The sequence below is a fragment of the Cryptomeria japonica genome, chromosome 10 (genome assembly GCF_030272615.1).
Source record: "Cryptomeria japonica chromosome 10, Sugi_1.0, whole genome shotgun sequence".
Lineage (NCBI taxonomy): Eukaryota > Viridiplantae > Streptophyta > Pinopsida > Cupressales > Cupressaceae > Cryptomeria > Cryptomeria japonica.
The window spans coordinates 801,815,761-801,839,150 of NC_081414.1; positions in this window are offsets into that span (position 1 = coordinate 801,815,761).

Sequence of the window (23,390 nt, forward strand, 5' to 3'; positions counted from 1 at the left end):
AGAATCGTGACTAGATGCTCGAACATTATTACATAATGCAGCCTTTTTTTCATATGCCACATGACGATGAGTTGTATCACTTTCCGAATACAAAAAAATTCCTCTTTACTCATTTCTTGATTTTCCTTTTTCCTACACAACTAAGCAAGCTTGATTTTGAACCTAGTTTTCAATTGCCAAACATGAGTTACTCATTGTATATTTTTCCTTTATTTTATAGGTTTCTATGGAAGGTGCATGCCAAAGAATGAACACACACAATAACATCAACACAATCCAATACTTTATATGAAATTGGATATGTTAATGTTTGTAGCTTCAGTCGAATGATCATTTAGAATACATATAATATATGTTGATTAATAATAATATATTATTATATTATTATTAATCATATAGAATTTAATATTCAATATTAATCTATTATATTATTCTAAATTAATAATTGATTGATGAAACATTATAATATTGATTAAATTATTATAGTTAAAGGAGAGACATGCCTCTCCAAAGGAATATATATAGTATAATGTTATTCAATTTGAGAACACATAGAATTCCAAGAATGCAAGTATCAGATTGAATCAGATATATACATTAAAATACATCCAATAAAACTTGGGAAAATCAACATGGTATCAGAGCTCAGGCCTGTGAAGTTTAATTTGGAGGTTGGAGAGGGTTGGAGAATTCAGTTTTTTCTAGAATATTCAGTCTGAAATATGCCATTGTACGGCCCTTGGTTGGCCTCAAAATGAGGACTATAATATATGGATGGAAAGATCTATGCTTATAGTTTTCAAATATGTTTATCTCATCAAATTTGATTCAGTTTTTTGCAAGATATGACAACTTTGGTGTAAGTCACTTGAAACCCTACCTAGGGTTAGCAGTTTTGGGAAAAATGTCATAACTTTTGTTTTAACCATTGGATCTGGCTATAACTTGGAGGAAATGTTTGTAATTAGATTTTCTAACATCTCACCAAAGAGATTAGATAATTTAGTAAATTGCAAAAGTTATTAATGACTGTGTGTGGCAGATCATAATGAAAGTGTTAATCAAAATTATAAAAATGTTCTACCTCATTCAAAGGGAATTATGATGAGAGATGATTCATGCATGATATTTCTTATATGGGCTCACCTTATGAAAGGAAATGTTTTAAACTTAAGATAAGTATTCCATGTTTTATTAAGGCACATGAATTATTGAGTTTGTAATTTATGCTATAATATTGGCTAGTAAAATCTTGTATGCTTCTATCATTGGTATTTTTGTTCGAGATAATTTAGTTTATGAGCTATTTGTAATCTCTCTCTGACATACCTTCAAGATGAAAGCACAATAAAATTGAATTAAAGGGAGAAATAAATTGATGCTTATAAATGAATTGATGATTAAGACCAGATGTAGAGGGAGTCTGACATTTCAAAAGAGGACAAGAGGTTGATACAAGAAATTGAGCTTCAGAGGGAGCAGATGGTTCAGTCAACTTGTGACAATTTCGATCATAGTGATTGAGAGGGATTTTCACTATTGACGGTGAAACACTTATGAGGTAAAACTTGATTCAATTGATTATTATACTAATGAAATCATTTAATGCCTTATGGGCCCTGTGTAAATCATAAGGAAGTGATGACTTCCAAATGATTTCCACTTGTATTTTTGAGGTTATTGGAAGGTGACGATCTTACAATAACTTGAGCTTGTGGATAGAATCGCCGACAGAGGCAATCCACATGAGAGCTCGTGGATAGAATTGTCGACAGAGGCAATCCACGTAAGAGCTTGTGGATAGAATCGCCGACTGAGGCAATCCACGTGAGAGCTCATGGATAGAATCGCCGACTGAGGCAATCCACTTAAGAGCTTGTGGATAGAATTGCCGACTGAGGCAATCCATGTGAGAGCTCATGGATAGAATCGCCGACTGAGGCAATCCACATAAGAGCTTGTGGATAGAATCACCGACTAAGGCAATCCACGTGAGAGCTCATGGATAGAATCACCAACTGTGGCAATCCACGTAAGAGCTCATGGATAGAATCGCCGACTGAGGCAATCCACACAAGAGCTTATGGATAGAATCGTCGACAGAGGCCACGCAAGAGCTTGTGAATAGAATCGCCGACAGAGGCAAATTCACACCTTGAGACTATGGTTGATGCAAATACTCCCCTGTGATGAGCATCATATGGTTGATGCAAATACTCCCAATATCATGAGATGATATTTTTGAGTTATGGTGAATATCATGTGCCTTGATATTCTTGTTTATACCATACTTCCTGATATCATAGTGAGATAATATTTTCTCTATTCCATAATTAATCTAGACTTAATGCATTTGCATTGATTTTATCTTCCCTAGCTAAGAGGGAGTGTTAATTATGTTTTGTGTAGCTATGGTGAGGGCCATAAGTGTTGACATGGGAGATCACTACACATTCTGTCTGATCATCCTCCCTAGCTAAGAGGGAGTGTTAATGTTTGTAGCTTCAGTCGAATGATCATTTAGAATACATATAATATATGTTGATTAATAATAATATATTATTATATTATTATTAATCATATAAAATTTAATATTCAATATTAATCTATTATATTATTCTAAATTAATAATTGATTGATGAAACATTATAATATTGATTAAATTATTATAGTTAAAGGAGAGACATGCCTCTCCAAAGGAATATATATATAGTATAATGTTATTCAATTTGAGAACACATAGAATTGCAAGAATGCAAGTATCCGATTGAATCAGATATATACATTAAAATACATCCAATAAAACCTAAAACCTGGGAAAATCAACAGGATGTCCATTTATGTTTGAATATTTATTTTGTATCTATGTTTATGAATGATACATACTTTAAGACAAACAATCTATCCAAGATTCACATGTACCTTTCATTAGATATTATATATATTTATAAAATGAGTATACCCATTACCAATTCCTATTTAATTTGTGCTCATTTTAAGACCATATACTATAAGAAAGAGGAAAAAAACCCACTAGGGGAAGGGGCCCAAATACCACCCATGTTCCAATAACCATTCACTGAAACATGCTAATTAAAAGCCCACTAAAATCATCTATTGGGCCAACAACAACCAACATGTATATCTGTAGTTGAAAAAAAAGTTATTAATTAGAAGAGTTGTGCAAGTTTATTGGTACCCATAGTAAACTCATACTATGTCATTTGTGCACAAGTATTGGATTAGTTGTGCAATTATGTGGTGGTCAAAGTGAATGGGTAATGGGGCAATAGAGAATATGTATTGGATGACACCTTGAAAATATCGCTTTTTGACCTTTGTGCACATGATGAATCCTCCCATGTCATCTTAACTACTCATCTTAACTACTGAGAAGCCAAAACAATAACTCTAAGTACTTAAATCTCATTGAACAATTTTTTATTTATCAAAATCCATGTTCTATTTAAGAACTTAAGATGTACGAGATTAACGCACGACTCAAATCTCACACACTAAACCTTGACTTCTAGACTTAAAAATGTTACACTCAAAATAGACTGACATTCTCTAAACTTAAGATACTACTTAATGTATGTAATTTGAGACTAACTTCTTCTTCCCTGCAAATTCTTTTCTGCCAAAAACTATTTACTCATTTTCTACTCTGACAACAGGGGACTACGAAGTCCACTTAGTCACATGCAATTCTGGGGGACCCGTTGCTCAGGGGTCTCCAATAAGCTAGACAAAGTGTGCTCACTTTCCTTTCATCACAGGTACCGCGCTCGATTCCCGCCGAGTGGAGAATTTTGCATGGGAGGTTTAGGGCTTTTTCCCTGTAGAAAGAAAACCCTAATCTACGAATTCTGAGAAGAATAAGACAGGAGCTCAAAATAATGTTGACATTGATGCCAGGGGGGGCCTGCTACACATGGCGAGGCCTTCACAAGCTCGATTGATAAGACGTTTCTGTGAACGTGCCGGCTGTTTTTGGTCAAGAAAGTTAGATGACAGGTCAGCCATTAACATCAAATTTCTTTCCAGCTATGGCTGTAGCGATGGCACACGGCGATGTCGTTGCAATTTCTATTCTGAACAGACAATGATGCCCTACCAATTGGGAGCACCAGAATGAGAAGAACGAATTACTTTAGTATTTTATTGCTTGTTTGATTCATTGAATGGTGGGACTGGGAAATGTCTCCAAATTTGAGTTGCAGAGCGAATTGATGGAAATCATGGTTGGGGGCCCCACATCGCACCATACAAATTGGGGTACTGACCATCCAACGCCCAAACGAAATTCGGTTTCATCATTTACTTTGTGGAATTATGGGCCCCAATAACAGTCGTGGGTTCGACTCCCAGGGCTCCTCGGGCGAAGCTTTACATGGTAAACGATTAAGACAAAATCAGACGTTAACCTTAATCTTTAGGTCCGAAGAGTTTACTAGATTGGAAGCACAAGAATTAAGGGGTATTTATTTACTCCAGTCTTACTTTTTTAGACATCAGGTCTGAAGAGTTTATTCGATTTGAAGCACAAGAATCAAGGGGTATTATTTTGTCAAATTTGTGTGGGCATCATTCCAGCCTCATTTCTTTAAATGTTATGAAGAGTTATTTAGATTAGAAGCATAAGAATCAAGGGGTATCCATTTCGTCAAATTTGTGTGTGCACGATTCTAGCCTCATCCCTTTAGATATCTTAGCCTTACACTCAACAAGACTTGATCCTTGACAGGCTCACTAAGAACCTTTCAACTTCATGATTGGACTAAGGGCCCATTGACAAAGCCTAACATTTTAGGTTCTAGGATAATTGCTAATGGCACCATTGACTCCATTTTTATTTCAAATACTATAGTGGCGAATGTGTGTGGTGGATGTGGGGTAATAAGTGTTAGGGTTTTAAGTTTAATTGTATGTGGATATTTCTTAGAGTTAAGTTTTAAGTTTAATTGTATGTGGATATTTATTTAAGTTAAGTTTTAAGTTAAATAAGGTGGCAATTTAGCTACCCAACAAAATGTGGATGAGTAAAACAATTCATCACAAATAGTTTGGAGAATAGGTTGCAATTAAATGACATGAAGGAGAATTTCACATAAAGCATTAGGGTTTCAATTTGAAGGGAACAAAAGTGCAAGAGAAGGTAACCAAGCATTAAAATTTCTAGATGTATTTAAGGATAATGTGTGTAAGTTTGAGCAATGACATTTTGGTGTGGGGAAAGTCCAAGAAATTTAGATCTCCATGACCAAGACCAATCCTATGGAAAAAGAGTAAGGAGAGTTGAGAAAAGGTAGAACCATAGGCGTTGGGCATGGGGTAGAACTAGAAAGCATGTTTAATAGACTCCCTTTTTAGCATAAAAGGAACATGAAGAAGGGGAAAGATTAAGGAAAGTAGATCACCACTAGACAATTTAATCTGAAGAACTTTCCAAGTTGCCAGTTTAGATTGAGCAAGGTAAAATTAAAAAACTTGTGTCACACTTTTAGCCAATTGAATGGTTTTTAGTAAAAGTGTTTCGATCAAAACAAATTCTACCAAAGGGGTTTTGATTAGAACCACATGGATCCAATGTGGAGCTTGTATGGCCTCAATCATTCTATCAAATAACTTTCAATTGAAACATATTCAATTGAATATGTTATGGTTGAAACCTTAAAAATAGAAATAAAAAAAAAGTAGGCCCAAGCATATCTCTAGGAACCCGCTAGGAGTAAAGACTTTTTCTCAAAACTGAACTAGTAGAATACTTGGAGCAACCCACTACAATTTACATCCAACCAAGTATGAACGTCTATCAATCAAAGGTCTTGTAGAATTTTTAGCTATAATTTTTTTTTATGTTCTAAATGAATAGGAAATATTGATAGCTCAAATAATCTGTGCCTAGAGTTTATCAAACCATTTGTCCATTTCACATGGGACTCCTTTCTTGTTCACTAACATTTACAATGATCATCTCCTAGCTTACACATGGCATTGTGATGAACATTGATCTACAAAAACCCTAAATAATCAAACAAATCTACAAAATCATTCTTATATTCAACCCTAGGTAAATGAGCATTGGAAAATTGGTAGCTCCCTCTCCTTGTGACTTGCATTTGTTTTATAAGCTTAGAAGTATTAGTGTAGGAGCCTGATAGAACCTAGATTTTGCATTGGAACTGGCACATATAAATGGAAAATCCTCATATCTACAAAAAAGAGAAAAAAAAGAAAAAAGAAAAAAAAAAGATTTGAAAGCATGCATAAAGAAATGATAAATTTGAAGATTGGGAGGGCTATGCGAGTTCTATGGATTCTCCATAAGAGTATATAATTTATCAACAAACAAATTTATGGAAGTATTGTACAACACCAACAAATATCCTAGTTTCAATGATGGTAGTGGGCTTGTGATATTTCACCATAACTTCTGCTTTAGGAGGGTATCTATACTATAAATTATCTACATATTCACACTTCTTTACAGTTTACAAAATCTTGTTCTTTCCTAGAATCTAGATACCTTTTTAAGTGAGACAAGTGCTCCTCATAAAACCTACTAAAAATCAATATATAATCCACATAAAATACAACACAATAACTAGTTAGGGGCATACAAATTCATCCATAAGGTGTATGAATTAGGTTAGGATGTTGCACAATCCAACCACTCAATGAGTCCTTACTTTATCTTAGAGATCATTTTTCATATCTTCTTTAATTATTACTTGGCAACCTCTATGTTTGAGGTCTAACTTAAATGAGAAGTAGTTATTATGCTGAAATTATTCTAATAAATTATATATACATGGTAGATGATACTATTATTTATGGTTATCTTGTTAAATCCCCTATAATTTATGTACATGCATCATGTGTAGTGTACCTCCCATTTGCAACCTTGAGGTGTAGATCTTGACATTATTTTGTGTACCTCCCATTTGCAACCTTGAGGTGTGGATCTTGACATTATTTTTTGTCTAGAATGTATCATGAGATGCATGTGTCATGCTTGTGCTTGTTGTCTTGGGTATTTTATTGGTGTTTCAACTTCACCATTTTTCCTTGTGAGTTTTAGTTGCGAATTTGGTTATTTCCCTCGAGATGTTGTTCCTTGATAGTTGTGGGCATTTTGTATGCCCATTTGATGCCTATATGCTTGGTGTATCTTACTGCTTTAGTTCATGGTTGGTTTATTTAATATTTATGTTGTGATTCAATATTATCATGTTAAATATGATGTTTTGGTGCATTGAGTTATATGTTGTATTCAAGGTTTAATTTTAGTGATTTTTTATATTTATGGATGTATGGTTGCTCATTTCTATGTTTTCTGTGGTTGTACCTCAATGGGTGATTATGTTGTGCTTTGGCTATATATGCATTGAGCAAGTACCCTTAATGTGTGAGCAAGTACCCTTAATGTGTGTTAAGTGGTTATAGGTACAAGTTTATGTCTCCACCCAATGTTAAGGTTTTGGTAGATTCAGAGCAAATACAAATTAACAATTATATGCAGATTTGAATTCACAAAAAATGAAGAAAAACACAACACAAACAACACAAAAATTTAACGTGGTTCACCCAAGATGGACTACATCCACAGAACACAACTATCAAATATTTTCTTATTATCTATTAAAATAGTACAACACCATCACAATGCCCTTTTCATTCCAGCTGCTTATAACATGCAATTTTTTAGGGCAACATACAAAGTCAGTGTTTTTTTAGGGTTTTTCAATGTGAGTATTTCAACAAAAGTCGACAAAAAAAATTCCTTGGGGGCTACACCCCCAAACCCCTGCTTTGTCGAGGGCCGCACCCTTGAACCCCTACTCTCAGGGGCTGCCACCTCCAAACCTTCGCTCGAGGTCCAACCCCGCCCCAAACCTCGCGCAAGGATACATAATGAGTGTAGTACTTGCATGACCATTCGCCACATACCAACACCTAGCTACACAATTTTGAGTTATTGCCATAACGGTGGTTATACAAAAGATGTCACATTAGGCCATCCTTTTTGCTATACACAATCATACTTGAACCAAGTACAATTTGTGTTGTAAACTACTCGTGTTAACCCAAATTTGAGTTAAAGGTGATTCCAGACTCCATCTAAGTTGTGCATTCCCCATAAATGTCCAATTTAATTCAATGGATTAAATTTCTAGATTTTACATAAATAGAATGTTGTTAATGATTAAATGATAGTTCAAATTCTTCCTTTAATTGTAAAAATAATTGATGGGTTAAAAGATTGTTTTTATATCTAATGAGCCATTTCTATGAAAATTGGAAAAAATATAGTTAAGTTAATTATTTTTTGAAAATTTCATCAAGTTGGGAATGTGCATTTATAATCAATTTGATTGTGTAAATAAATTAATGCAAATTTTTGTGTTGAATGTTTATTTCGTTTAATTGCAATTTTTGAGAAAATAATAAAGTGGAAAAATAAAGAAAATAGGAAAATAATGAAAAATAAAATGGGTTAAAAGGAAAAAAAACTTTGTAGTTTTCTTATTCTTTTCTTTGAGGAAATTGCTCTTTAAACCCTCTCCTTGCCATTTTTTGAAAATTAAATTGTGGGCGCAACCAAGAATAGAATTGGATGGGATTTTTTTTTTGGATTGAATAGGAATGAGAAGGGAAGTGCCTAGCGTGTGTGGATTCATCCTCTCATAAGAAGTTTTACGAGCTGATTGTGTTTTTTCTTGCAAATATGTATGAGGTACTTTTTGTCCTTACTTTTCACTTACAAATGCAATGATTATTAGGGGAACATAATAACTTCCCATTGCATATAAAATTCTGATGCTTGAGTAGAAATTAAAATTTATTTAAAATTTCCCAATGTTTGTCCTCATAATGCTATTTTTTCCCAAAATGCTCGAAAATCAAAATTTATTTCATAAAATGTGTGTTGTGCATTTATGGAGTCAAAGGGCACTTTTAGACTTTCAAAAATTTTGTTAGTGTGAAAATGAAAAAATTCATTATATTTTAATGGAGTCTCTTTAAAATTCCCAGTTTTTAGGTTGGAAAATAATTGAAAATTTTGGATTAATATGATTTCGAATGAATTGGATTGGGAGATTTAAAGTATCTTTTGTGGATTTTTGTTTACAAAAATCTAAGATTATGTTCAATTTTTTGTTGGGCTAAAATTGATGCATTTTTTGTGTCACATTCTAATTTCTAATGAATTTGATGAACTTAGGACATAGGTGTTAGAGAGAAGTATGAGGGTAGCTCCCAACATTTTTTTAACCCAAAGTCTCATTGGCGAGTCCTCCTTAAAAAGTAAAAATTAATGATGCATGTGTAATAAAATTGACCAAGATAAGGTTGCCTTGTCATGCTTGGAGTGCTAGTATAAACTCAAGTATGAGTGTGGAAGACATGGCTAGGTCCTAGGAGCACAATGACTTGCATGTTTGGGTTCCTCGAGGAGTGAGATGATCACACCTCTAGCTCCACTTAGCCATATCAGTGAGATTTGTAATAAAAATTTCTACCCCCTCTCTAGGATCTATTCCTTTTAGCCTTGTGTTGCTTTGATGTTTGCCTCCATTGGTGATTGTGCCCAATGTGAGTGTTTTTCGTTATGCCAGTTGTGATCATGCCCAATAATGTCTCTTTTGTATAATCCATTGGTGAATTTATAAAATAGAGTGCCTTGTTATGCCATTGATGTTTGTGCCCAATGAGGAATTTGTACTTATCCCTTGATGTTGCAAGCATATATCTTTCATGATGTGTACGCTTTGTGTATAGCGTGCATGTAAGCCTTCTCCAAACGTGTTTGATGTGAGTGTGCTTGTGATCAATGCGATCATCGACTAGTATGGTGGGACTGGGTCTTTTGACTTCATGAGGTTTGGTGGCATGGAAAACACTATTTGGGACTAGAGGCTCATGGGTGAAGACCAAAGATTACACTACCATTTTTACTAGTTCATTTATATTTTTCTCTGTTTATTGTAAAATGTAACATATGATTATGAAGGATATTAGAGCCTAAATTTGTATAAATAATCTTGGTTGTTGGATCTATCTTATTATTACATCCCACTTGTGCCTTAAATATTTTGATGATGTTATATATACTGATACTTGTTGCTTATATTGTTGAATGATGATTTGCAATGCACATGTTAGTGATTTGGTTTTAATCATTATGACATATGAGTTAATTTTTTATCAAAGTATGCAAATGTTAGTGTCATGATAAGATTTTAGACTAACTACATGATTTTGACCTAGTGGATGTAGGGAAGTCATCATCCCCCGAGAAGGGAGGGAAACTATCATCAAGAATGGGAGGTATGCCATTTGGAACCCTAACCGGTAAGTTTTAGGCATGTTAAGAAAGTAGGGTTTGGTATCTTCAGTTCAGTGTCCATCTAGGTAAGCCTTAATGGTTATTCTAGTGGTAGGATGCTTTATCCTAGTCATGAATTATGTTATTCTTTAATTAAAAATATAATCTAAAACAATCAAATAAATGATTATGATCCTTGGATAAAATCTTAACGATTCTTTCAATAAGATCTATACATACATGATTACGTGTGAGTAGAAGGAATGTAGATGTGTGTGTGTGTGTGTGTGTGTGTGTGTGTGTGTGTGTGTGTGTGTGAATGCAATATAATAATTAGCACACACACACACATATGTATATACATATATTATATATGTACATACATATATATACATATACATACATACACATACATGCATACATGCATGCATACATACATATATATGTATATACATATATACACACGTGTGTGTGTGTGTGTGTGTGTGTGTGTGTGTGTGTGTGTGTGTGTGTGTGTGTGTGATCCCATAATACTAGGTTACACTTTTTGGCCAAACTTGACACTGGAATCAACATTTTGCAACAAAATTTTATTCTCTAACACTTATATAGTAGCTAAACCATTAAGGATTTGAAGATGAAGTAAACTACTAATTTGTTAGATTTTTCATATAGATTGTAAATATATATTTTTAAAATAATTAGAAATGAATTGTCCATATTGTTATGTAACTTTTAATAACTTGATATTTACAGTAATCAACATTTTTTACAAGTGACATTTATTCTGTAGTGCATAACATTTTTAATAGCAAGAAGGAAATTATAATTTTTAAAATATAATTTGTTACACCAATATCTTGTGGATGGATATTTTTTCATAAGTTTTTGTTGCATATATATTTTTTTATTAATTTTTTAAATAAGAGTAATTGTTACTTGAATAGAGGTGTATTCCATAATGCATAACTTTTTTTTTGTATGCATTTGAATTAACTTCTTTTTGCGTTAAAATGATGATACCCATACCTAGGAAAAAAAATTACAATTTTTTTTCTCTATTTTTCAAAATTTCCACATGTGTGAAACATAATCCTTAATGTTCAAGGAAAAACCTATATTCATAAGAAATCAAAGATAAATATATTAATGAAATTAAATATATTAGAAGTTATACTATTTGGAAAGCTTATAATAAGGACTATATACTTAAAAAATAAAACTTTAAATGAATTCATTTGACCACCCAAAAGCTGATGTAAAAGTGATTCTTTATTAGCATTTTGATAGGTGTGAAGGAGACTCCATTACATGTACGATTTAAGAGTAGGGAGGTTTTATCCAAGGGTTTTGATCTAAGAGGCTTTGATCTAACTCTTTTCAATTAATTACTTAAAATGTGACCTCTCAAGGCTTAAATCATTATATTTTAAAAAAATGTATGATTTTAAGAAAAAAATCAAGATGTACCAAAAAGTGTAACCCAATATTATGGGATCACACACAGAGAGAGAGAGAGAGAGAGAGAGAGAGAGAGAGAGAGAGAGAGAGAGAGAGATACACATACACATACACATACACATACACATACACATACACATACACATACACATACACATACACATACACATACATATACATATACACACGTGCGTGTGCGTGTGTGTATACACACATGTATATATAAATGTATATATACATCTATATACACACACATACATACATATACATATACATATACATATACATATATGGGTAAAAGCACAATGTTGTGTCACACTTTTATAAAGGAAGTGACCAATACAACTAAAACTGTTTAACTTCGATCGTATAAAAGTGACATTTCTAAATTGAATTTCAAAATGATGTAAATTGATCAAATTTAGAAATATGAATGAAATTTATGTATGTTATTTTTTAAATTTAAAAAAAAAATTGATTTTTTTTTATATATTCAAAGAGAAGGTTTTATTGCTAAGAAATGTTGGTCGGCATCACCAAAAAAATGAAAATGAGCTTATTTTTTTCGGATTTTAATTTTCCAAATAGAGGACATATATATGCAGTGTTAAAATAATAAATTAAATTTTGATTTAAATTTTTCTCGTAATAATATTTTTAAGTCCAACATAGCTAAATTTGGTAGTTTTCATTCGGCATCACCTTTTGTCTACTAAATTTACCATTATAAAAAAAAATTATACCCTTTTGGAGAAGATTCTCTTATCTAGTGAAAAATCTATATTTTTTAATATCATTTAATATTTTTTTAATTTCTAATCAGCTTCTTTTTTAACTTAAAAAGCCTACTCGCAATGCTTAATTAATAAAAAACAATCAAATATGAGCTCTCCTCGTCTGCCATTAGATGTTGGGTGTAAGAGAAATTGTTATCATCTTCTTTTTAGGTAGAAGGGCTTGCCCTCTTGAGAAGCCCATAAGGCCGGGTGAGAGGGGAATGACCCAAGCGGTACTTCTTCAACCCGCTATATAAATTAATATGTTAGGTGAAAGCCGCGACAACCTGGTGACGTGTATCTATACCAATGGTTTTCCCTTAGTATCCACACTTGTGTGAGATTCATAAAAACCCTCTTGAGGACTGAGAATGGGTTCTTAAATGAGCCATCGATGCATGTGTGGACATTGGGTATTGCTGAAGTTCCCCCACTAGACACCTTAGAGTAGTGCTCCACCCTTATTTTTGTCCGAACATTGCGATAATTTCAGTGCAAGGGGATAGCTGGTTTTCCCCTCAAGATACTCACCATATGGCTCCCTTGAGATGAGACAAAAATCCCTAGCTTAGCATAAGCTACTTGTAGATTTCTGGGGTGAGGGTGATTGGGTCATCCTTCTAGTCTTGGAGGCCCATACCTGTCCTCTCTTGAAAAGACAAAAAAGTGTATATGCCCATCTAGGTATGATGACACTTGAGTTGACAAAGATTCCAATATGCAGGATTTTATTATCGCCATGAGGCCTTAACCTTAGGATAAGAAGTGATTGAAGTGTTTTTTATTGTGTTGAGACCAGTGGAAATTGGGCTGAATTTGGTCTATGGACATTGGTGCAGGAGCACCTAATTGGTCATATGCCTCTTTGAGGCCAATTGGATTTTTGAGTCCCATTTCATGTGAAATGTATCTAAATAAGGTTCTATGAACCATTTGTGTAGGTTTGAGTTCAATTCTAGGGTCATATTCTCCAATGTTGTCCAATAAGCCTATATAGGCAAATATTGTCACATAGGTCAAATGATGCAATTATGGGATATAATCTTATTCTAAGGTCTTTGGGACCTCTTTTGGGCATGTTTAGGTGTTTTAAAATCAATTTGGTGTTTTTTACGAAGTTTTGTAAGCAACAAGGCAAAGTTGCCAAAGTTGTCAAGTTAAAAAGTTGTCATCCTAAAAAGAATTGTCAAGATGTAGACCCAATGGTCATAAGGATTTGAGAGTTATTTTTGTTGGTTGGGGTGGTTGTATTTTCTATATAAGGGCTTGTAAAACCTTCGTGGAGAGGTTAGAATTTTGTATGCAAGAAATCCAATAAAGAAATCATTGTTTTCATTGATCATATTCAGAATTTTACTATTTTTTGCCTTTTCTCATACCTGTATGGATTTTTATGATCACTTGGTGCCAAGAAATGAACATTAAATGATATTATTATGATTTATCTTTCTATTTCATTTGATTTGAGGAGTTTTCATTAAGTATTGTGGTTTTTATAAGCATTTCTTTATAATTTGCCTATACACGGGCAGTGAAGGGCCTTGACATAAGAAATTTTTGTTTTGGTCATTCCACCTATTGTATGGAATTGTAACTCAGTGGAATGGCATGTCACATTGTATATTTTGTGTTCAATTCTTGGCAGGGTTAAAGATGCTCCTTTGATGGTATTGTGATGATGCCCTAGGTGGATTGAGACACATTCTCAAGTGAAAATGAGAGATATGAAGTGGGAAATGGATGAACATAAGTTGGGGAGGGTGAGGTGAGTGTTATAAAAGAATTTTTAGACATATTCTAAGGTTCTTGAATAGTTGGTGAAGTATGGGAAAGTGTGGAAGTGGGATTTCTAATAAACCCTCTTGAAAAGACATAAAAACAAGGGTTTTGTGAAAAGAATGGAAGATGAAGCTTTCCTGACCCAAGAGTTGGTGATTGTGACTATTTAGGGTCTGAATAGAGTAGGTAAGGTGATTTGATGGGTTATTAGTGGATATAAAGAGGGGTTCCTTTGTAAAGTTGGCCTAATTAGGCCTAGAATGAAGTAGGGCATTCAATGGTTTTCCATTTCTTTACAAAACAACCTAGGTTGGTTTCCATCTATGTTGTAGGGATCCTCAATGGATATTAAAATGTTTTTTCCTTTTGTGCCTAACATCATTGTATAACAAGTTTATGAGCCAAGTCTCAAATGAGGGCTATAAGGCAGGTAAGAGTGTAAGGTGAAAGGAGTTCCATTGAATTCATTCAAAGGGAAGTTTTGAGGGGTTGAGTTGAGTTTTTTGGGGTCATTTAATATATAGGATTCCATTGGATCATTGTATATGTATGGGTGCATGCATTTCATGCTAAGCACATGCTTAGTCAAGAGGGATTGGTGTCTAGTTGCCAAGTAGAGTCAAGACAAGGAACACCATCTATGAAGTCACCTTTTGTTTTTTGTTTGGAGTTGTTTAGAGTCCTTCTACATCTCTCCATACCTCTACATTATAAACACACACATTGATGTTAATTTTTGGACTATCACTAGTTGTAACAACCATTGTGTCTTCTTGTTTGTGGTATTTGATCTAATAGGCTACAAAAAAATTATGTATGTGTTTTTTATGTATGTGTGTGTGTGTGTGTGTGTGTGTGTGTGTGTGTGTGTGTGTGTGTGTGTGTGTGTGTGTGTGTGTGTGTGTGTGTGTGTGTGTGTGTGTGTGTGTGTGTGTGTGTTGTGTATGTATGTATGTATGTCATGTATGCATGTGTGCCTATATGATGTATATGTACATGTGTGTATGTCTATGCATGTATGTATGTGTATGCGTGTGTATGTATGTATGTGTATGTGTGCACATGTTTGTGAATGTATGTGTGTATGTGTGTATGCATGTATGTGTATATGTATGTATGTATGATACATGTGTACATGTGTGTGTATGTGTGTGTATGTGTATGTATATGTATGCATATGTATGTATGTATGTATGTATGTATGTATGTGTGTGTGTGTGTGTGTGTGTGTGTATGTATGTGTGTATGATACGTGTGTGTAAATGTGTGTGTGTGTGTATGTGTATGTATATGTATGTATGTGTGTGTGTGTGTTTACGTATGGATATTTATGTGTGTATGTATGTTTGTATGTATGTGTATGTATGCATATGTATGTGTGTACATATGTGTGTATGTATGTGTGTATGTATGTGTGTATGTGTGTGTGTATGTGTGTGTGCATGTATGTATGTATGTATGTATGTATGTATGTATGTATGTGTGTGTTGTGTATGTATGTATGTATGTATGTCATATATGTATGTGTGTCTATATAATGTATATCTACATGTATGTGTATATGTATGCATCTATATATGTGTATGTGTATGTATGTGTATATGTGTGTATGTGCATGTGTGTATGTGTGTATGTACATGTATATATGTGGACCTATGTATATGTATATATGTATGTGTTTCTATGTATATATGTGTATGTGTATGTATGTATGTATGTATGTATGTATGTCTGTATGTATATATTAATGTGTGTTGTGTATGTATGTATGTCATGTATGTGTGTGTATGTATGTGTATGTATGTATATGTATGTGTGTACATATAAGTGTATGTATGTGTGTATGTGTGTATGTATGTATGATATGTATGTGTGTGTGTACATGTGTGTATGTATGCATGTATGTGTATGTATAAATGCGTACATGTATGCATGTATGTGTATATGTGTGTGAATGTATGTGTGTATGTGTATGTATGCATGTGTATGTTTGTATGTGTATGCATGTGTGTGTGTGTGTGGGTGTGTGTGTGTGTGTGTGTGTGTGTGTGTGTGTGTGTGTGTGTGTGTGTGTGTGTGTGTGTGTGTGTGTGTGTGTGTTGTGTATGTATGCATTATGTCATGTATGTGTATGTGCATGTGTGAATGTACATGATTGCATGTACATGAACGTATGTATGTATGTATGTATGTATGTATGTATGATGACCTATGTATATGTATGCATATATGTGTTTCTATATATTATGTATATGTGTATGTGTATGTATGTATGTATATATGTATGTGTGTTGTGTATGTATGTATGCATGTCATGTATGTGTGTCTATGTAATATGTATGTATGTGTGTCTATGTAATATGTATGGTTCTCATACAACATATGGACTAGATCCTAGGACCTTGTTTTGGAAGAGAACATGTGTAAACTCGTACATTCATTTACATGTACATTGACCACTCATTAGATCAGTTAACAAGAGAGTCATTATCAACTAAGTATATTAGCTAAGTGGACCATTCATTATCATTTTGTATGTGGACTTGACAAGTAAAATAACCTAAACATGTATGCATATTTCAAGTTGGGTTCAATTCACTTGACATATATGTGCATGTGTATTTAGGGGTCCACAGATTTGGATTGCTTCTCAATAATAATTTATCCAATGGGCAATAAAAAGACTAGATTATGAAAGTATGATCGAATAAAAGAGACAAAAAATGTTTACATCACCTGCTCAGAAACAAGTTTCCATTGATGATGAAGTGGTCACAATTCAGGAAATACGAGAAATTGGTCCTAGTCAATAAAAAAAAAATCTTTGGTATGCCAATTTGATGGAGATGGATGAAGACACTCTTTTCAATGAGATTTCAGCTAAGGATATGGTACCAGAAAGCACATTAAAAAAAAATGGAATGAATATTTTCAAGGTAAATCTCTAATTGGAAAAGCACAATTGTTTGAAAAGTTATTTAGGAGAAAAAAAATGACTCCTGTTTTGGAGTTGTTGGGTGTTAATAACAAGACAAAATCATCAGATGGATCAATAAATCAAATAGTGGTTGAAAATTTGCAAGAAGCTCTGAAATTTATTGAGAGCATGAGTCGAGCTATTGATTTAAGTGCTACCCAGAGAGCATTAATGACTATGATTTCTAGTAAGAAATTATCACATAGAAGACAAACTCAAGCAATTGCCTAGTTATTGAATACCTCTAGAAGAACTATCCAAAGATATATTATGAAAATAAATAGATTGGATGAGAATATTGAAAAGATTTGGGCCAATATTTGCAAGGATCCTAAAAAAGATAGAATTGTTAAAGATTTAAAAAGACTCGACCCGTCACTCTCATGTTTCTTTCAATAGAAGAGACACTATACAAATTAGGGATGAAGATGGTACAAAAATATCCAAAATAGTTTATAGACACAACACAGAGTGAACTGTTTGAAGCATTTGAGCAACAATTTCAAGATGTCAAGATATGTCAAAGGATTTTTGAGGGATTATGACCATGGTTTGTGTGTATTAATAAGGTATGCAAAGCTTGTTGTTGTCAAAATCACATTGAATTTCATCTGCATCTCCAGTCATACAAAAAGGCAGTGGCAAAAACTAATCCAAATGTACTCATCCCTACAAGTACAACACAATTTGTGAAGTCTATTTTATGTGACAGATTAGAAGGTTTAGATGAGTTCAATATACAATGTATAAAAAATATATGTGATGACTGTGGAGATTTGAAGAAATTTGTACAAATTGAGAACGTTGATCTTTCAATGCAAGTTCCGTGGAAGATTGATCTTTCAATGCAAGTTCCATGGAAGAGATTTGAATATGAGAAATATCAAACAAAGTCAGATGCTGAATCCAAAAAGATTATGTTAAAATAGAGTGAATCGCCTTACAATGAGTTTATGGGTAGATTTCAGAATATGATATATCCACATACCAACATCGTCATGGTGAAAGATGGCAAGCTAAACCGTTTTGTATCTCAAAAAATTGCTTTCTTCCAGGTTGTATTCTCTCAATAGTAGATTTCTTTGAGAACTATACATTCAGTCTTCACACAGAGATTGAAAGTCAATAATATCATTCTGAGTAGGTTGCAATATTTGTACAAGTTTTTATAGACATGAAGAGTTTCATGTGGATGGTGTAGAGTATGGTGAAGTGTTATGGTTTAGGCAGTGATAACTCAATGATGAATAGTGAGTACCAAACCGATACTGAGAGGGGGGGGGGGGGGGTGAATCAGTACAGGCACAAAAACTTTTATCAAACCGGTTTGATTGCAGACTGAAAACTACTGATAATCCCTAATACCGGTCCAAACCAAATTACTACCGGTTAAACACATTACAACTGTAAAAGACATGAACCGGTCAATCTTCTTAGCTTTTCATACAACCTACTCCCTCATTTCCACTTTGTCCTTATGCATACACAGATAATCTATCATCAGAGATATAATAACTTGCTAGATCAACATGATTCACCGCTTGATAGAAAACAACGAAACATCACATGAAAAGGACATCACACATGACACACATAATTTTCACATGGAAACCCAACTGGGAAAAACCACGATGGGGATGAATACCCACAAGCTATTTTGAACTCTTTAGAAGTCCGCTCAGTTAGGAGCCTAATCCTGTTAAAGACTGTTACATCAGGTTCTGTTAGGAACCGATCCTATTAGGGATCACCCGGTTAAGGGATGGCTAGAATACTCGGTTAAGGGTTAAACCCTGTTAGAGGTTACCTTGTTAAAGGATTTTATGAACTCAATGACTTTGAGTCACCCTGTTAAAGGATTTACAACAAGTTGGTTAAAGCTACCCTATTAAGGGATTTTCCAACTATTGAAGTGATTAGAGATCGACGAGTATTACAATGATCTGGTAATAGCACTAAATGCCAATGTAGATCTGCTTGAGTTCCTTCCTTCTACACACACACTATGCAGGTATCAATCCTCTCAATTGGTTTGGCAAGAATCACGTATCTCTGCACATAGATACACACACAACATTTGCCAACAACCTCAGCATGAAACACCACATCGACCTTATAGGAAACAGATAGGTTGGTAGCATAAACCCTAAACCCTAAACACTTAGGTTGAGAAATTTAGTCGGTTCAATCTTGACCATTGAACACTTTGCATTTGAATACAATAGTCTTGAACAGATCTCAAGACATTCTCCATCATTTGTTCTTCACCACTTCTCAGAGGTGATAACTGGTGCAGGAGCACCCTTCCAAGATCTTCCTCCTTCTTTGTTTTGTTGGTGTTATGCTTCTTTTGAAGCCATTGTATATAAAAAAAAGAGCCATGTGCTCATTGGTCCTAGTTAGGGTCCCAGTTGAGGTCTTAGGGTCATGAGTCAAAAATTGAGATTTTCTTGAAAATAGAGGGTATGTGTGTCTTTGAGGTGTTTAGGGGTCCTTCATAGCATGGTGGTGTCCTTAGGTTTGCCCAATGTGGGTCTAGGAGTCAAGAAAAGCAACATTGGGAAAGTTGCTCAAAAGTTGCAAAAGTTGCATGACAACTTTTAAAAGTTGTCAAGCAACTTTTCCACCATGAGGTCAAAATCCTTAATGTAGCATGGAAAACCCTAATATGGGAACATATACTGAGGAGAGGGTAGTATAAGTATTTCCAAACCCCAAGTTAATGGGTTGGATGTCAAACATTGTACGGCCCAAGCAAAGTGACTTGACTGAGACTGAAATTTTGTTGCCAGTCGGCACAAATGGAGTAAAGGAAGATTGATAATGGATTTATTTACATACATAACTATGTGGAGTGTCTTCTATGGTGTAAATAATTTTATTTTGAGCAATTAGATTAGGTTTTGGTTTGTAAGTGTGGTGTGCTTGTAAATATCTTGTAAGTTGTCTTCTCACTGTCCAGTTTTGGACTGGTTTGTGCAAATGGAACCATGACTCCATTCCCCATTGTGGAACCACCATGAAACCATGGGGAATGAGAGTGCAGACCTTGTACTATACTAAAAAGCAAGTAGGGCCCTTAAAAATGCAGGGAGGTCATCAAAAGACCCAATCCTAGGCGAGACTGAACAGTGCCCGACTAGGAAGGGTTAAGTTGCAGAGGTCTTGGAGAGCAAGGTTGGTCAGAGGAGAGTGCACCCTTTGGAGGAGGTGTAGAGGAGTGTGTGAAGCACCATTGGTGTGAAGGAGGAGCCTCCACCAATCCAGATAAGGTGGCTAAAACACAAAACATACACTGTGACCTAGGCAGACCATAAAACCCTCACAAAACCCTTAAAAACCCCAAAATTCGCCCAAGGCATTGTACGGCCACTTGGAGGCCTAAAACTAGAGAAATACTTGAGCCCTTGCCAAATGAATGGTAGTCCATTTTGGGAGTTTGGGTAGTTTGTGCATCATTTGTGAGAAGGAGCCCTAAAGGACCGAGTAGGAGGCCTAATTGGTCAAAATCCTTGTAGCCCTATTTTGTAGGAAAAACCACAAAATAGTGAAATTGGTAAGGGGTTGGAATCTTGAAACCTCTTGGGGGAACATGAATGGGTGGGAAAACCATGAAATAGACTTGACCTAACCTTGCTAAGACCTAGGAAGCAGTAGGACAAGCCAAGCCCTTGTTAGCCATAGTAAGGGGTTTTGAGTCTCATGAGTAGGTGAGACCTTAGGAGCAACATTGCAACTCATTGGTGGGTGGATTGGGAAAGGTCAGGGGATTACTCAAGCAAGGTAAGTCCTAGAGACCCTAGGGTGTGAAGAGAACACCAGGTGATCCAAGGGAAGGATCCAAGAGCATAGACTAGGCTAGTCTATCCTTGAACACCATCCCATCAGATTGGTATGAGAGCAAGTTAAAGATTTGGTGGACTGTGTATGTCTCTGTATTCTAGTGAATCAGTAGGGGAAAGCACAATGGTCACTAATGTAGAGCTGGCTAGGGAGGTAGAAGAACATAAGGAAAAGAATAGACTCCTTGAAGAAGCTATGAGCGAGATAAGGGATAAGTTGCAAGAAGTGGTGGATCAGAGGACACAAGGACCTTGGGGTGAAGACACCAAAGGTAAAGGCAAGGAAACCATTGACATAGATGACATTATACCTGAACCAGATCCCTTGTTTAATGAAGAACCTTTTGTGAAGGCTATTAAGACTTTGAACACCAAAGCTTTTGAAGGATTGCCACATTTCAGTGGAAGGATGGACATTGACACTGTCATGGAATTGATTGAGGGCATGGAAAACCACTTTGAGTGTGAGGGAGTGATAGAGGCTCAAAAGGTTAAGGTTGCCAAATCAAGATTAAGGGGAGTAACTTTAACATGGTGGAAGTATCTGCAAGAAGAGAGAGTTAGCATGGGGAAGCTACCTATTGCCAATTGGAAGGCCATGGTGAGCAAGATCAAAGAGAACTACTTACCAGAGGATTATGAAGTCCAACTTCATAGGAAGAGACAGGGATTGAAGAAAAAAGACCTTTATGTGACCTCCTACATCGAAGAATTTCAAAAACTTTGTCTTAGATCCAAAGTCCAAGAAGATGAATCTATTAAGGTGGCTAGGTATCTAAGCGGCCTAAAGTGGAACATTCAAGAGGAGATAAGCCTATGGACTCCTAATACTATTCAAAAATGTCATCAGCTTGCTGTCAAGGTGGAAGAGAGGAACAAAAGGAAAGGAGACTGCAATAACAGGGGTAGAGGCAGAGGCAGAGACCAAATGAACCACCGAGGTGGTTACCAAAGCAAGTCAAATGAGTAGAGGAACCAAGGAGAAGCCAAGTTGAGTGAACATGGCAGTGAAACCAATCTTAGAGGGGGCCATTCTAGAGGAAGAGGTGCACAAGGTGGTCCAAGTAGGGGTAGAGGTACCAGCAGAGGTAACTCCTACTTTGCAACTATGAAGTGTTACAACTATGGACAATTGGGACACCCGACATATAGATGCCCTGACAAGCCTACCTCATCAAACAGTGGAAAGAGGGTTTCTTATGCTCATGAAGACTCTTTGAGCATTAAGACACTAGATGTGGACCAGATTGAATCAGAAATTGGTGAGAATCTGATGTTCAATAGGATTTTGATCAGACAGCCGGTTAAGGAGGAACCCAAACATAGGAGAGCATTGTTTAGGGTGAGATGCAAAGTTCTTGGTAAAGTGTGCAAGGTGATAGTTGATTCAGGCTCAACTGGCAACATCATATCAGAAGAGGTAGTTAGGAAGTTGAAACTCACAAGAATACCCCACACTAGCCCTTACAAGGTGACTTGGTTGAACAAAGGACAGAGTGTGCTAGTCAATAAACAAACTTGGGTAGAGTTTTCTATTGGAGGATACAAGGATAAGATCCTTTGTGATGTGTTGCCTATGGATGCTTGTCATCTGCTACTAGGAAGACCCTGGCAATTTGATAGGAAGGTGATCTATGATGGAGAGGAGAACTCCATATCATTCAAGAAGGATAGCAAGACCTTCAAGATTCAGTCCTTGTTAGAGAATGAAGAGGGAACTTCAAGAACACCTAGTGTCTTATTGGCTACTGGTAAAGAGTTCTTAAACTTGCTACATGAGGAGGAGATAGTGAAGTGTGCCATCTTTGTGAAACCAAAGGAGGAAGAAGACAAGTTGCAGGCAGAAGTACCCAAGGAGGAGAAGCAAACGTTGCAAGAGTATAAGGACATAGTGAGTGATGGAGCACCTACAACACTCCCACCAAGAAGGTCTATAAGCCATCAAATAGACTTTGTTCTCAGTGCATCCCTACCTAACAAAGTTGCATATAAGCTCACACTTGATCAAAACAAGGAGGTAGCAAGGCAAGTGTAGGAGTTATTGGAACAAGGACTGATTAAGAAGAGCATCAGCCCATGTGCAGTCTCGGTAGTGCTAGCATCAAAGAAGGGAGGCAAGTGGAGACTTTGCACTGATTCAAGGGCAATCAATAGGATCACCATAAGGTATAGGTTTCCTATTCCTAGAATAGAGGATTTGATGGATTGTTTAGGAGGTGCTA